The following is a 13,470-nucleotide window of genomic DNA, read 5'->3' as shown; positions in this document are numbered from 1 at the left end:
AAAACTGGACACAATACTCCAGGTGTGGTGTAACATTAGGAATTAGGGGAGGGCACCATCAAATGGGCAATTGAGGGTGGGGGGCATTGGTAAATGGGGAATTAGAGAGGGGGGGGGGAGGGCACCACAAAATAGGTAATTAGGGGGGGGCACCACCAAATGGGTAATTATAGGGGTGGGAGGGGCTTAGAGCCAATTCCAGCATCTGCAATTTCTTGCATCTCTTTACAATGTGAGCTTGGTGCGCTCTCTGGTGGTGTCGGAAGGGACTGCAGATGCCACCAGAGACACCGTGAGCTTGGTGCGCTCTCTCGTGATGTTGGAAGGAACTGCAGGTGCCACCAGATGTCACTGAAGGGCAGACACAAAATGCTGGAGTCACGCCAGGAGTCCCTGGTGATGTTTATGGCCGAGACTGAGCTCAGACTGAAGGAGTTTGTTGTCAATCGGCAGGATAACCCAGAAATACTGGTCAAACAAAATAAACGAAATAAACTACCAGACAACTGTATCACCATCCTTATTGAGGATGACTTCCAACCCCCCGCGGTGCCCAGCGGTCCCGGAAATCCCCCAGTGCCCGTGGGCTGCGAGTAGTCGCTTTTCCAGCACCACCCGGGCACGGACATGACCCCGGGAAACGGCTCGGTCATAACCCGAACCCCGACGGTTGTGACGGAACGGGGTTGAACGGTAATTCGCCGGGTTTCTGCGTACGTGCGTGGGGTTTATGTTAACGGGCACACTGGCGGTCAACATGTCCCAGCTACACTAGTCCCACCTGCCCGCAATTTGGTCCATACCCTTAGCTTAGACTGCCCCATCCACGGGAGAATAAGGGGGAAGAAGGTTGGACTTTATTGCCTTCCATCACAGTGAAGAATGTGGGGAATCCACTGTGGTGGATGTTTATGTTAACTTTTATGTAGTTGTTGCCATATTTGTTAGTACACCCGTATGGCGATTCGAGATTCACTTCACCTTAATTGGCACACGTGACAATAAACAGACCTTTGATAACATCTTTCCTATAACATGGTTGGTAGACAAAAATGCTGGAGAAACTCAGCAGGTGAGGCAGCATCTATGGAGCGAAGGAATAGGTGACGTTTCGGGTCGAGACCCTTCTTCGAACTCCTATAACATGATCGTTTCGCCGAACACCTCCATTAACCAACCTGATCTCCCGGGGGCTCAGCACTTCAACTCCCCCTCCCATTCCAAATCCGACCTCTCTGTCCTGGGCCTCCTCCATGGCCAGAGTGAGTCCCACCGGAAATTGGAGGAGCAGCACCTCATATTCCGCTTGGGCAGTCTGCACCCTAGCGGCATAAACATTGACTTCTCCAATTTCCGGTAGTCCTTGCTGTCTCCTCCCCTTCTCAGCCCTCCCTCCTCCTCTTCCTTTCTCCTTTCTCCTTTCTCCTTTCTCCTTACTCCTTTCTCCTTTCTCCTTTCTCCCCCCCTTCTCCCCCCCCCCCCCCCCCCCCCCCCCCCCCCCCCCCCCCCCCCCCCCCCCCCCAACGTGTGCCTATTTCCTTCGCTCCATAGATGCCGCTGCACCCGTTGAGTTTCTCCAGCATTTTGTGTCTATCCACAGTACCAGAGGTTGGCTTTCATCACAGTGTCCAGTGGTAGCTGGTGCTGCTCTATATACGATTCTTCTTACTGCAAACCAAAGAATGTACCTTGTAACCAGCGAATACTCTTTTAGTCCTGGTGACTCAAATGAAAGTCCAGTCGTGTTAATATTTTTGGCAAATTATGATGGAAATTTCTCAAGTAAATGTAGACAATAAACAATAGGTGCAGGAGTAGGCCATTCGGCCATTCGGCCCTTCGAGCCAGCACCGTCATTCAATGTGATCATGGCTGATCATCCCCAAGCAGTACCCCGTTCCTTCCTTCCTTCTCCCCATATCCCCTGACTCCGCTATCGTTAAGAGCCCTATCTAGCTCTCTCTTGAAAGTATCCAGAGAACCGGCCTCCACCGCCCTCTGAGGCAGAGAATTGATGGAGTGTTGAGAACATGTGTGTGACAAAGTGTCTCAGATAATCTTCTGATTTGATTCAAACATATTTTTAAACTTCTGACTACAAATGTCCAGTAAAAGTAAGAATGCGTGTACGATTGCATATGGGGAGAAGGCAGGAACGGGGTACTGATTGGGGATGATCAGCTATGATTACATTGAATGGCGGTGCTGGCTCCAAGGGCCAAATGGCCTACTCCTGCACCTAGTGTCTATTAACTGCAACATGACCTGTCGGGTGATCACGGTGGGGCAGGGGTAGAGTTGTAGCCTTACAGCAAATGCAGCACCGAAGACCGGGGTTTGATCCCGACCAGGGGTGCTGTCTGTCCGGAGTTTCCACGTTCTCCCCGTGACCTGCGTGGGTTTTCTCCGATATCTTCGGTTTCCTCCCACACTCCAAAGACGTGCAGGTTTGTAGGTTAATTGGCTTTGGTATAAAATGTAAAAATGATCCCTAATGGGTGTAGGATGGCGTTAGTGTGCGGGGATCGCTGGTCGGCACGGACCCGGTGGGCCGAAGGGCCTGTTTCCGCGCTGTATCTCTAAACTAAAGACCTCACAACTTCTATACTCGATTCCTTTGTCTCCTACCATTTACAGTACATGTCAATAGAATCATGGAGCATGGAAGCAGGCCATTCGGCCCAACCAACGCATGCTGCTTTCTACATTGATGATTTGGACGAGGGGATTGAAGTCTTTGTGGCCAAGCTTGCGGATGGTCAAGTCAAGAGAGTTTATGGTCATGACTGATTCCTGGGATGGCAGGACTTTCATATGAAGAAAGACTGGATAGACTCGGCTTGTACTCGCTAGAATTTAGAAGATTGAGGGGGGACCTTATAGAAACTTACAAAACTCTTAAGGGGTTGGACAGGCTAGATGCAGGAAGATTGTTCCCGATGTTGGGGAAGTCCAGAACAAGGGGGTCACTGTTTAAGGATAAGGGGGAAATCTTCTAGGACCGAGATGAGAAAAACATTTTTCACACAGAGAGTGGTGAATCTGTGGAATTCTCTGCCACAGAAGGTAGTTGAGGCCAGTTCATTGGCCATATTTACAAGAGGGTTAGATGTGGCCCTTGTGGCTAAAGGGATCAGTGGTATGGAGAGAAGGCAGGTACAGGATACTGAGATTGGATGATCAGCCATGATCACATTGAATGGCGGTGCAGGCTCGAAGGGCCGAATGGCCTACTCCTGCACCTATTTTCTATGTTTCTATGTGTCCTTGATAGGACAAGGACATCCTTGCTTTGTTTCAGCACAACAGAACATAGTAGGTAATGAATACAGAACAGATCAGTGTGTCCATATACTATTAGATAAATATATACACACATGAATAAATAAACGGATAAAGTGGAAATAAACAGATAATGGGTTATTAATGTTCAGAGATATGTTTGAGTTGAGTTGAGTTTAATAGCCTGATGGCTGTGGGGAAGTAGCTATTCCTGAACCTGGTCGTTGCAGTCTTCAGGCTCCCGTACCTTCTACCTGAAGGTAGCAGGGAGGTGAGTGTGTGGCCAGGATGGTGTGGGTTCTTGATGATGCTGCCAGCCTTTTTGAGGCAGCGACTGGGATAGATCCCCTCGATGGACGGGAGGTCAGAGCCGATGATGGACTGGGCGCTCAAGTTGCCGAACCAAGCCACGATGCAACCGGTCAGTATGCTCTCATACCATATCATATCAGCATACGAAGATAGGTGGAGGGGCAGGTAGTGTAGAGAAAGCAGGGACTCTGCAGAAGGACTTGGACAGGTTGGGAGAGTGGGCAGAGAAGTGGTAGATAGTAAACAGTACAGCAAAGTGTGGAGTCGTGCATTTTGTTGGTAGGGATAAAGGCGCAGCCTTTTTCCTGAATGGGGAGAGAATCCAGAAATCGGAGGTGCAGAGGGACTTGGGAGTGCTGGTGCAGGATTCCCAATAAGTTAATCAGCAAGTCGAGCCGGTAGTATAGAAAGCAAACGCAATGAAAACATTTATTTCGAGAGGGCTTGTATACAAAAACAGGGATGTAATGCTGAGGCTCCATAAGGCGCTGGTCAGGCCACATTTGGAATATTGTGCCCACATTTGGGCCCCATATCGGGGGAAGGATGTGCCGGCTCTGGTGCGGGTCCAGAGGAGGTTTACAAGAATGATCCCAGGAATGAGTGGGTTAACCTATGATGAGTGTCAATGGGCCAAATGGCCTAATTCTCCTCCTATCCCTTATGATCGACATGTTCCAACTGCTCGGAGATTGGTCCCTCTCCCACTAAATCCTTCCCATCCATGTCCTTGTCCGAATATTTATTTAAACGTCGGGATAGTCCCAGCCTCAACTATGTCCTCCACTGGCAGCTCATTCAATGCATCTGCCACACTTTATGTGAAAATGTTCCCTCCTCACCTTAAACCCATGTCCTCTGGTTCCCAATTGGGGGCAGTGTATTTAACCTACCTACCCCTCACAATGTTATACACCTGTCTAAGATCTCCCCTCATCCTCCTGTGCTCCATGAAATATAGACGCAGCCTACTCAACCTCTCCCTGTAGCTCGCACCCTCTAGTCCTGGCAACATCCTCGTAACATCTTTGCTGTACCCTTTCCAGCTTGACAATATCTTCCCCATATCTGAACTCTATACTCCAAATGTGGCCTCACCAACATTCTACCTGCATGATGTCACATGACCTCCATATCCCCCGACTCCACTACCTTTAAGGAAGGCCAATATTTAAAGACTGCATGGATGAACTACAAAAATTGTTCATCCCAGTTTGGCAAAAGAGTAAATCAGGGAAGGTAGTACATCCGTGGATAACAAGGGAAATCAGGGATAGTATCAAAGCGAAGGATGATGCGTACAAATTAGCCAGAAAAAGCAGCATACGGACGGAGAAATTCAGAGACCAGCAGAGGAGGACAAAGGACTTAATTAGGAAAGGAAAAATAGATTATGAAAGAAAACTGGCAGGGAACATAAAAACTGACTGCAAAAGTTTTTATAGATATGTGAAAAGAAAGAGATTAGTTAAAACGAATGTAGGTCCCTTGCAGTCAGAAACAGGTGAGTTGATCATGGGGAACAAGGATATGGCAGACCAATTGAATAACTACTTTGGTTCCATCTTCACTAAGGAAGACATAAATAATCTGCCGGAAATAGCAGGGGACCGCGGGTCAAAGGAGTTGGAGGAATTGAGTGAAATCCAGGTTAGCCGGGAAGTGGTGTTGGGTAAATTGAATGGATTAAAGGCCGATAAATCCCCAGGGCCAGATAGGCTGCATCCCAGAGTACTTAAGGAAGTAGCTCCAGAAATAGTGGATGCATTACTACTAATCTTTCAAAACTTTTTAGATTCTGGAGTAGTTCCTGAGGATTGGCGGGTAGCAAACGTAACCCCATTTTTTAAGAAGGGAGGGAGAGAGAAAACGGGGAATTACAGACCAGTTAGTCTAACATCGGTAGTGGGGAAACTGCTAGAGTCAGTTATTAAAGATGGGATAGCAGCACATTTGGAAAGTGGTGAAATCATTGGACAAAGTCAGCATATGATTTACCTTTTGTAAATCTGTCTGACGAATCTTATAGAATTTTTCGAGGATGTAACTAGTAGCGTGGATAGGGGAGAACCAGTGGATGTGGTGTATCTGAACTTCCAGAAGGCTTTCGACAAGGTCCCACATAAGAGATTAGTATACAAAAAGCACACGGAATTGGGGGTTCAGTATTGATGTGGATAGAGAACTGGCTGGCAAACAGGAAGCAAAGAGTAGGAGTAAACGGGTCCTTTTCACAATGGCAGGCAGTGACTAGCGCAAGGCTCAGTGCTGGGACCCCAGCTATTTACAATATATATTAATGATCTGGATGAGGGAATTGAAGGCACTATCTCCAAGTTTGCGGATGACACTAAGCTGGGGGGCAGTGTTAGCTGTGAGGAGGATGCTAGGAGACTGCAAGGTGACTTGGATAGGCTGGGTGAGTGGGCAAATGTTTGGCAGATGCAGTATAATGTGGATAAATGTGAGGATATCCATTTTGGTAGCAAAAACAGGAAAGCAGACTATTATCTAAATGGTGGCCGACTAGGAAAAGGGGAGATGCAGCGAGACCTGGGTGTCATGGTACACCAGTCATTAAAAGTAGGTATGCAGGTGCAGCAGGCAGTGAAGAAAGCGAATGGTATGTTAGCTTTCATAGCAAAAGGATTTGAGTATAGGAGCAGGGAGGTTCTACTGCAGTTGTACAGGTTCTTGGTGAGACCACACCTGGAGTATTGCGTACAGTTTTGGTCTCCAAATCTGAGGAAAGACATTATTGCCATAGAGGGAGTGCAGAGAAGGTTCACCAGACTGATTCCTGGGATGTCAGGACTGTCTTATGAAGAAAGACTGGATAGACTTGGTTTATACTCTCTGGAATTTAGGAGATTGAGAGGGGATCTTATAGAAACGTACAAAATTCTTAAGGGGTTGGACAGGCTAGATGCAGGAAGACTGCTCCCGATGTTGGGGAAGTCCAGGACAAGGGGTCACAGCTTAAGGATAAGGGGGAAATCTTTTAAAACCGAGATGAGAAGAACTTTTTTCACACAGAGAGTGGTGAATCTCTGGAACTCTCTGCCACAGAGGGTAGTTGAGGCCAGTTCATTGGCTATATTCATTGGCTATATTTAAGAGGGAGTTAGATGTGGCCCTTGTGGCTAAAGGGATCAGAGGGTATGGAGAGAAGGCAGGTACGGGATACTGAGTTGGATGATCAGCCATGATCATATTGAATGGCGGTGCAGGCTCGAAGGGCTGAATGGCCTACTACTGCACCTAATTTCTATGTTTCTGTGTTTCTATATACAAAGGTCAATAGGTCAAAGAAAGCCTATTCCCCCCCCACCCCACTGCTCTGGCGTTTAGAAGGATGAGAGGGCATCTTATTGAAACATATAAGATTATTAAGGGTTTGGACACGCTAGAGGCAGGAAACATGTTCCCGGTGTTGGGGGAGTCCAGAGCCAGGGGCACAGTTTAAGAATAAGGGGTAAGCCATTTAGAACGGAGACGAGGAAACACTTTTTTCTCACAGAGAGTTGTGAGTCTGTGGAATTCTCTGCCTCATAGGGCGGTGGAGGGCGGTTCTCTGGATGCTTTCAAGAGAGAGCTAGATAGGGCTCTTAAAGATAGCGGAGTCAGGGGATATGGGGAGAAGGCAGGAATGGGGTACTGATTGGGGATGATCAGCCATGATCACATTGAATGGTGGTGCTGGCTCGAAGGGCCGAATGGCCTACTCCTGCACCTGTTATCTATTGTCTATTGTTGATTGGAATTTTGCTGGTGTGAATGAGTTTGAATAACCAGGTGACACAAGCGTTGCTTTTTTATTTTAAACAAAATGTTTTATTTGACTCCACAAGTCTGTACAAAAGTGGTCTCTGCAGTTGCACTATTACTGTGGAGGGGGGAGTGGGGAGATAGTCAAGTGATTTGTTAAAAGAAAATATCAGCAGATTGAATGGGTGAATGGCCTGTACTGGCAACATTAGAAATTTATTCATAAAAAATCGAACAAGTTGGCACATACAGTATGGCTTTTCCTTCAGCTGGATGTAAACAATTTCTGTTAAACGTGCAACAAGGCAAAGTGATGAGGAGAGAGGCTGGTGTGTTAAGTGATCGAGAGACACAGCGTGGAACCAGGCCCTTCAGTCCCCATGGCCCAGAGTCCACGCCGACCATCCATCGCCCGTTCACACCAGTTCTACATTATCCCACTTCCTCATCCACTCCCTACACACTAGGAGTAACTTAGACAATAGGTGCAGGAGGAGGCCATTCGGCCCTTCGAGCCAGCGCCGCCATTCAATGTGATCATGGCTGATCCTCCCCAATCAGTACCCCGTTCCTGCCTTCTCCCCATATCCCCCGACTCCGCTATCTTTAAGAGCCCTATCTAGCTCTCTCTTGAAAGCATCCAGAGAACCGGCCTCCACCGCCCTCTGAGGCAGAGAATTCCACAGACTCACAACTCTCTGTGAGAAAAAGTGTTTCCTCGGCTCCGTTCTAAATGGCTTACCCCTTATTCTTATACTGTGGCCCCTGGTTCAGGACTCCCGCAACATCGGGAACATGTTTCCTGCCTCTAGCGTGTCCAAGACCTTAATAATCATATATGTTTCAATGAGATTCCCTCTCATCCTTCTAAACTCCAGAGTGTACAAGCCCAGCTGCTCCATTCTCTCAGCGGGCCCTAATTTGAGGAAGGACATCCTTGTGATTGAGGCAGTGCAGCGTAGGTTCACAAGGTTAATCCCCGGGATGGCGGGACAGTCATATGAGGAAAGATTGAAAAGTCTAGACTTGTATTCACTGGAGTTTAGAAGGATGAGGGGGAATTCTTATAGAGACATATGAAATTATAAAAGGACTGGACAAGCTAGATGCAGGAAAACTGTTCCCAATGTTGGGCGAGTCCAGAACAAGGGGCCACAGTCTTAGAATAGAGGGGATGTCATTTAAGACTGAGGTGAGAAAAAACTTTTTCACCCAGAGAGTTGTGAATTTGTGGAATTCCCTGCCACAGAGGGCAGTGGAGGCCAAAATCACTGGATAGATTTAAGAGAGAGTTAGATAGAGCTCTAGGGGCTAGTGGAGTCAAGGGATATGGGGAGAAGGCAGGCACGGGTTATTGATTGGGGGATGATCAGCCATGATCAACATGAATGGCGGTGCTGGCTCGAAGGGCCGAATGGCCTCCTCCTGCACCGATTGTCTATGTTTCTATGGCTGATTAATCTACAAACCCTCACGCACCTCTTTAGGACGCGGGAGGAAACCGGAGCCCCTGGTGAAAACCACGTGGCCACAGGGAGAACGTGCAGAATCCACATGCACACAGACACGAGGGTTCGATCCTGGACTGTGGGTGCTGTCTGTGCACAGTTTGTACGTTCTCCCCGTGGCTTGCGTGGGTTTTGCTCTGGTCTCCTCCCACACTGCAAACACGTACAGGTTTGTAGGTGAATTGGCCTCGGTACAATTGTCAAACTTTCCCCAGTGTGTGCAGGATGGTGTTAGTGTGCGGGGATCGCTGGTCGGCGCGGACTCGGTGGGCTGAAGAACTAAACTAAGTTCTAAGTGGCTCCTATATTTAAGTAGGAATGAATATATAGGGAATAACAGAATGGGTTGTCTAATATTAATATCAGAAGTGTGAGAAAAGTTAGCAAAATACTCAAATGTGAAGGAGGGCCCCAAGCTGAAACGTCACCTATCCATGTTCTCCACAGATGCTGCCTGACCCGCTGAGTTACTCCAGCACCCTGTGAAACGTCACCTATCCATGTTCTCCACAGATGCTGCCTGACCCGCTGAATTACTCCAGCACTCTGTCTTCTACACAGGATCTCAGCATCTGCGGTTCCTTATCGATACAAGGTTTTGCCGCTATAGAATTTCCCTCCAAACCAGTCATTTTAAACCTCTGCTATCCATCTATTAAATGGAGGGCAAGACCATGGCAAGTATTCTTGAGTCCCACCGCTAATTGGAGGAGCAGCGCCTCATATTCCGCTTGGGCAGTTTACACCCCAGCGGTATGAACATTGACTTCTCCAATTTCAGGTCGTCCCTGCTTTCTCCCTCCTTCCCCTCCCCTTCCCAGCTCTCCCACAGCCCACTGTCTCTACCTCTTCCTTCCTTCTTCCCGCCCACCTCACCCCCACATCAGTATGAAGAAGAGTCTCGACCCGAAACGTCACCTATTCCTTCGCTCCATAGATGCTGCATCACCCGCTGATTTTCTCCAGCATTTTGGTCTATCTTCTAGTTTTTTCTTCTCTTTAGTCAGGAATTTCTTCAGTCAGAGGGTGGGATTCATAGCCACAGACGGCTATGGAGGCCAAGTCAATGTATATTCTTTTAGGTGATATGGGGTGATGGCAGGAGAATGGGGTTGAGAGGGAGAGATAGATCAGCCACGATTGAGGGAGTGCAGCGTGGGTTTACCAGGTTAATTCCCGGGATGGCGGGACTGTCATATGCTGAGAGAATGGAGCGGCTGGGCTTGTATACTCTGGAGTTTAGGATGAGAGGGGATCTAATTGAAACATGTAAGATTGTTAAGGGCTTGCAAACGCTAGAGGTAGGAAACATGTTCCCGATGTTTGGGGAGTCCAGAACTAGGGGGCCACACAGTTTAAGAATAAGGGGTAAGCCATTTAGAACGGAGATGAGGAAACACTTTTTCTCACAGAGAGTTGTGAGTCTGTGGAATTCTCTGCCTCAGAGGGCGATGGAGGCCAGTTCTCTGGATGCTTTCACGAGAGAGTTAGATAGGGCTCTTAAAAATAGCGGAGGTCAGGGGATATGGGGAGAAGGCAGAACGGGGTACTGATTGGGGATGATCAGCCATTATCACATTGAATGACAGTGCTGGCTCGAAGGGCTGAATGGCCTACTCCTGCACCTATTGTCTTTGAATGGCAGAGTAGACTCTTTGGGCTGAATGGTCTAATTTGCCTTCTAGAAATGATGAACCCTGTACTTGGATAGGAAAGGTTTGGAGGGATATGGGCCAAATGGAACTAGTTTAGATGGGTCATCCTTATTGGCATGGACTGATGGGCCATGATCTCATTGAATTGAGGTGCTGGTTCGAAGGGCCGAATGGCCTACTCCTGCACCTATTGTCTACTGACCAGAGATGCTGCCTGTGGAACTCATTGCCACAGAAGGCTGTGGAGGCCAAGTCAGTAGATATTTTTAAGGCTGTGATAGATAGACTCTTGATTAGTATGGGTGATATGGGGAGAAGGCAGGAGAATGGGGTTCGGAGGGAGAGATAGATCAGCCATGGCGGAGTAGACCTGATGGGCCGAATGGCCTAGTTTTGCTCTGATCATTTATGACCTTATGATCACGAGTCGGTGCGGACTCGGTGGGCTGAAGGGCATATTTCCACGCTGTGACATTGATATTAAGTTAGTTTAGAGATACAGCGTGGAAACAGGCCCTTCGGCCCACCGGGTCTGTGCCAACCAGCGATCATCCCATACACTAATAGTATCCTATGATCAATTTAAATTTTTTATCGAATTAACCTACAATTAACCTACAAACCTGTAGGTAGGTCTTTGGCGCACCCGGAGAAAACTCACGCGGGTCACGGGGAGAACACACAAACTCAGTACAGACAGCACCCGTAGTCAGGATCGAACCCGGGTCTCTGGCGCCGTGAGGCAGCAACTCTGCCGCTGCGCCACCGTGCCGCGCTTTGACGTTTCGGTATCTGGACCCATCGTCAGAGTGATTGCGGTGGGACAAAGTTTGGCAAGTGATAGGTGGGTACAGGCGTTGGGGGTGGGGGTGGGGTGTTGGATAGTTATCCAATATTGGAGAACGGAAGAGAAGGGACAGAAAACACTGGAGTAATTCAGCGGGTCAGGCAGCATGTGGAGAACATGGATAGGTGACGTTTCACAGAGCGCTGGAGTAACTCAGCGGGTCAGGCAGCATCTGTGGAGAACATGGATAGGTGACGTTTCACAGAGTGCTGGAGTAACTCAGTGGGTCGGGCAGCATCTGTGGAGAACATGGATAGGTGACGTTTCACAGAGTGCTGGAGTAACTCAGTGGGTCGGGCAGCATTTGTGGAGAACATGGATAGGTGACGTTTCACAGAGTGCTGGAGTAACTCAGTGGGTCAGGCAGCATCTGTGGAGAACATGGATAGGTGACGTTTCACAGAGTGCTGGAGTAACTCAGCGGGTCAGGCAGCATCTGTGGAGAACATGGATAGGTGACGTTTCACAGAGTGCTGGAGTAACTCAGCGGGACAGGCAGCATCGCTGGAGAAACAGAATGTGCAACGTCTCTGGTCGAGATACTTCCTCAGGCCTGAAATGTCACCCATTCCTTCTCTCCACAGATGCTGCCTGCCAGAGTTACTCCAGCACTCTGTGAAACGTGATCTTCCCATGTTCTCCACAGATGCTGCCTGACCCCGCTGAGTTACTCCAGCTTTTTGTTGTCTACCTTCGGTTTAAACCAGCATCTGCAGTTCCTTCCTACACACTTGGAGAAATGAAAGCCCTCCCTCGCCTCAAAACCACTTTGTTCTCCTCTCTCAAAGAATCAAATTACCAAGAGCAAAATAAAACAATTAAGGTGCAAAAAACAAGGATTAATTTCTTTGCCATTTTCCCTCTCGTTCAGAGAGTTTCCGGTCGAGAATATTGCATTGCTCTGCGCATTTAAAACATATCTTGACAAGTCCCTGTCATTAACAAGGTGACAAACGGATTGTAGAATTAGACGGAATGTACACATTATATATATTTTTTCATACAAAAACTAACAACTCGATTACCTATGAAAAGACACGATTGGTTTGGTTTTTTTTTCCTCGTAAAAATCTTTGACTTGAAGAATTAAAAATATTCCTACAGAAAAATACATTTCCTTTGCAATGGAACAAAATACTGCTGGCTGGCTGGCTGGCGTTCAATAGCGTAGCTGGCAGCAAACCATGGGGAACCGAGCGGGGAGTGGGAATTGGAAGGGATTAGGGGGGGATAGAGGGAGAGAGGGGGAATAGAGGGAAGGGGGGGATAGAGGAAGAGGGGGAGGGGGGGAAAAAGGAGAGAGAGAAAGAAAGAGAGAAAGGGGGAGAAAAGAGAGAGAGAATGAGAGAGGGAGAGAAGAGAAAAAGAGAGAAAAAGAGAAAGAGAGAAAAAGAGAAAGAGAGAGATAGAGGGAGGGAGAGAATGAGAGGAAGAGAGAGGAAGAGAGAGAGAGAAAGAGAGAGAGAAAGAGGGAGAGAGAGAATGAGAGAGAAAGAGGGAGGAAGAGAAAGAGAGAGATAGAGGGAGGGAGAGAGAGGGAAAGAGGGAGGAAGAGAGAGAGAGAGAGGGAAGAGAAGGGGAGAGGAGAAGGGAAGGGAGAATAGAGGGAGAAGGGGGAAGAGGGAGAGGGGGGGGGGGAGAGAGAGAGCGAGGGGGAAGAATAGAGAGAGGGAGAGGGAGAGGAGAGGGAAGGGGAGAGATATAGAGGAGGGAGGGGAAGAGAGAAATGAGAGAGCGGGGAGGAAAAGAGGGAGAGGGGAGAAGAGAGAGAGAGAGAGAGAAAGAAAGAAGGAGAGGAAGATAGAGAAGAGAGAGGAAAGAAGAGGGAGAGGGGGATAGAGAGAGAGAGGAGAGAGAGAGAGAAGAGAAGGGAAGAAGAGAGAGGAGAAGGGGAAGGGAGAGGGAGAGAAGGGGAAGAGAGGGAGAGGGGGAGGGAAGGAGAGAGAGAGAGGAGAGGGGGGGGAGAGAGGGGGGAGAGAGAGGGGGGAAGAGGGAGAGGGGGAGAGAGAGAGGGAGAGAGAGAGAGAGAGAGAGAGAGGAGAGAGAGAGAGAGAGGGAGGGAGAGAGAAGGGAGAGAGAGAGAGAGGGAGAGGGAGAG

Source organism: Leucoraja erinacea, chromosome 6 (assembly GCF_028641065.1).
Source record: "Leucoraja erinacea ecotype New England chromosome 6, Leri_hhj_1, whole genome shotgun sequence".
Lineage (NCBI taxonomy): Eukaryota > Metazoa > Chordata > Chondrichthyes > Rajiformes > Rajidae > Leucoraja > Leucoraja erinaceus.
The sequence above is the reverse complement of the archived record's forward strand: the minus strand, read 5'-3'. Positions refer to the sequence as shown.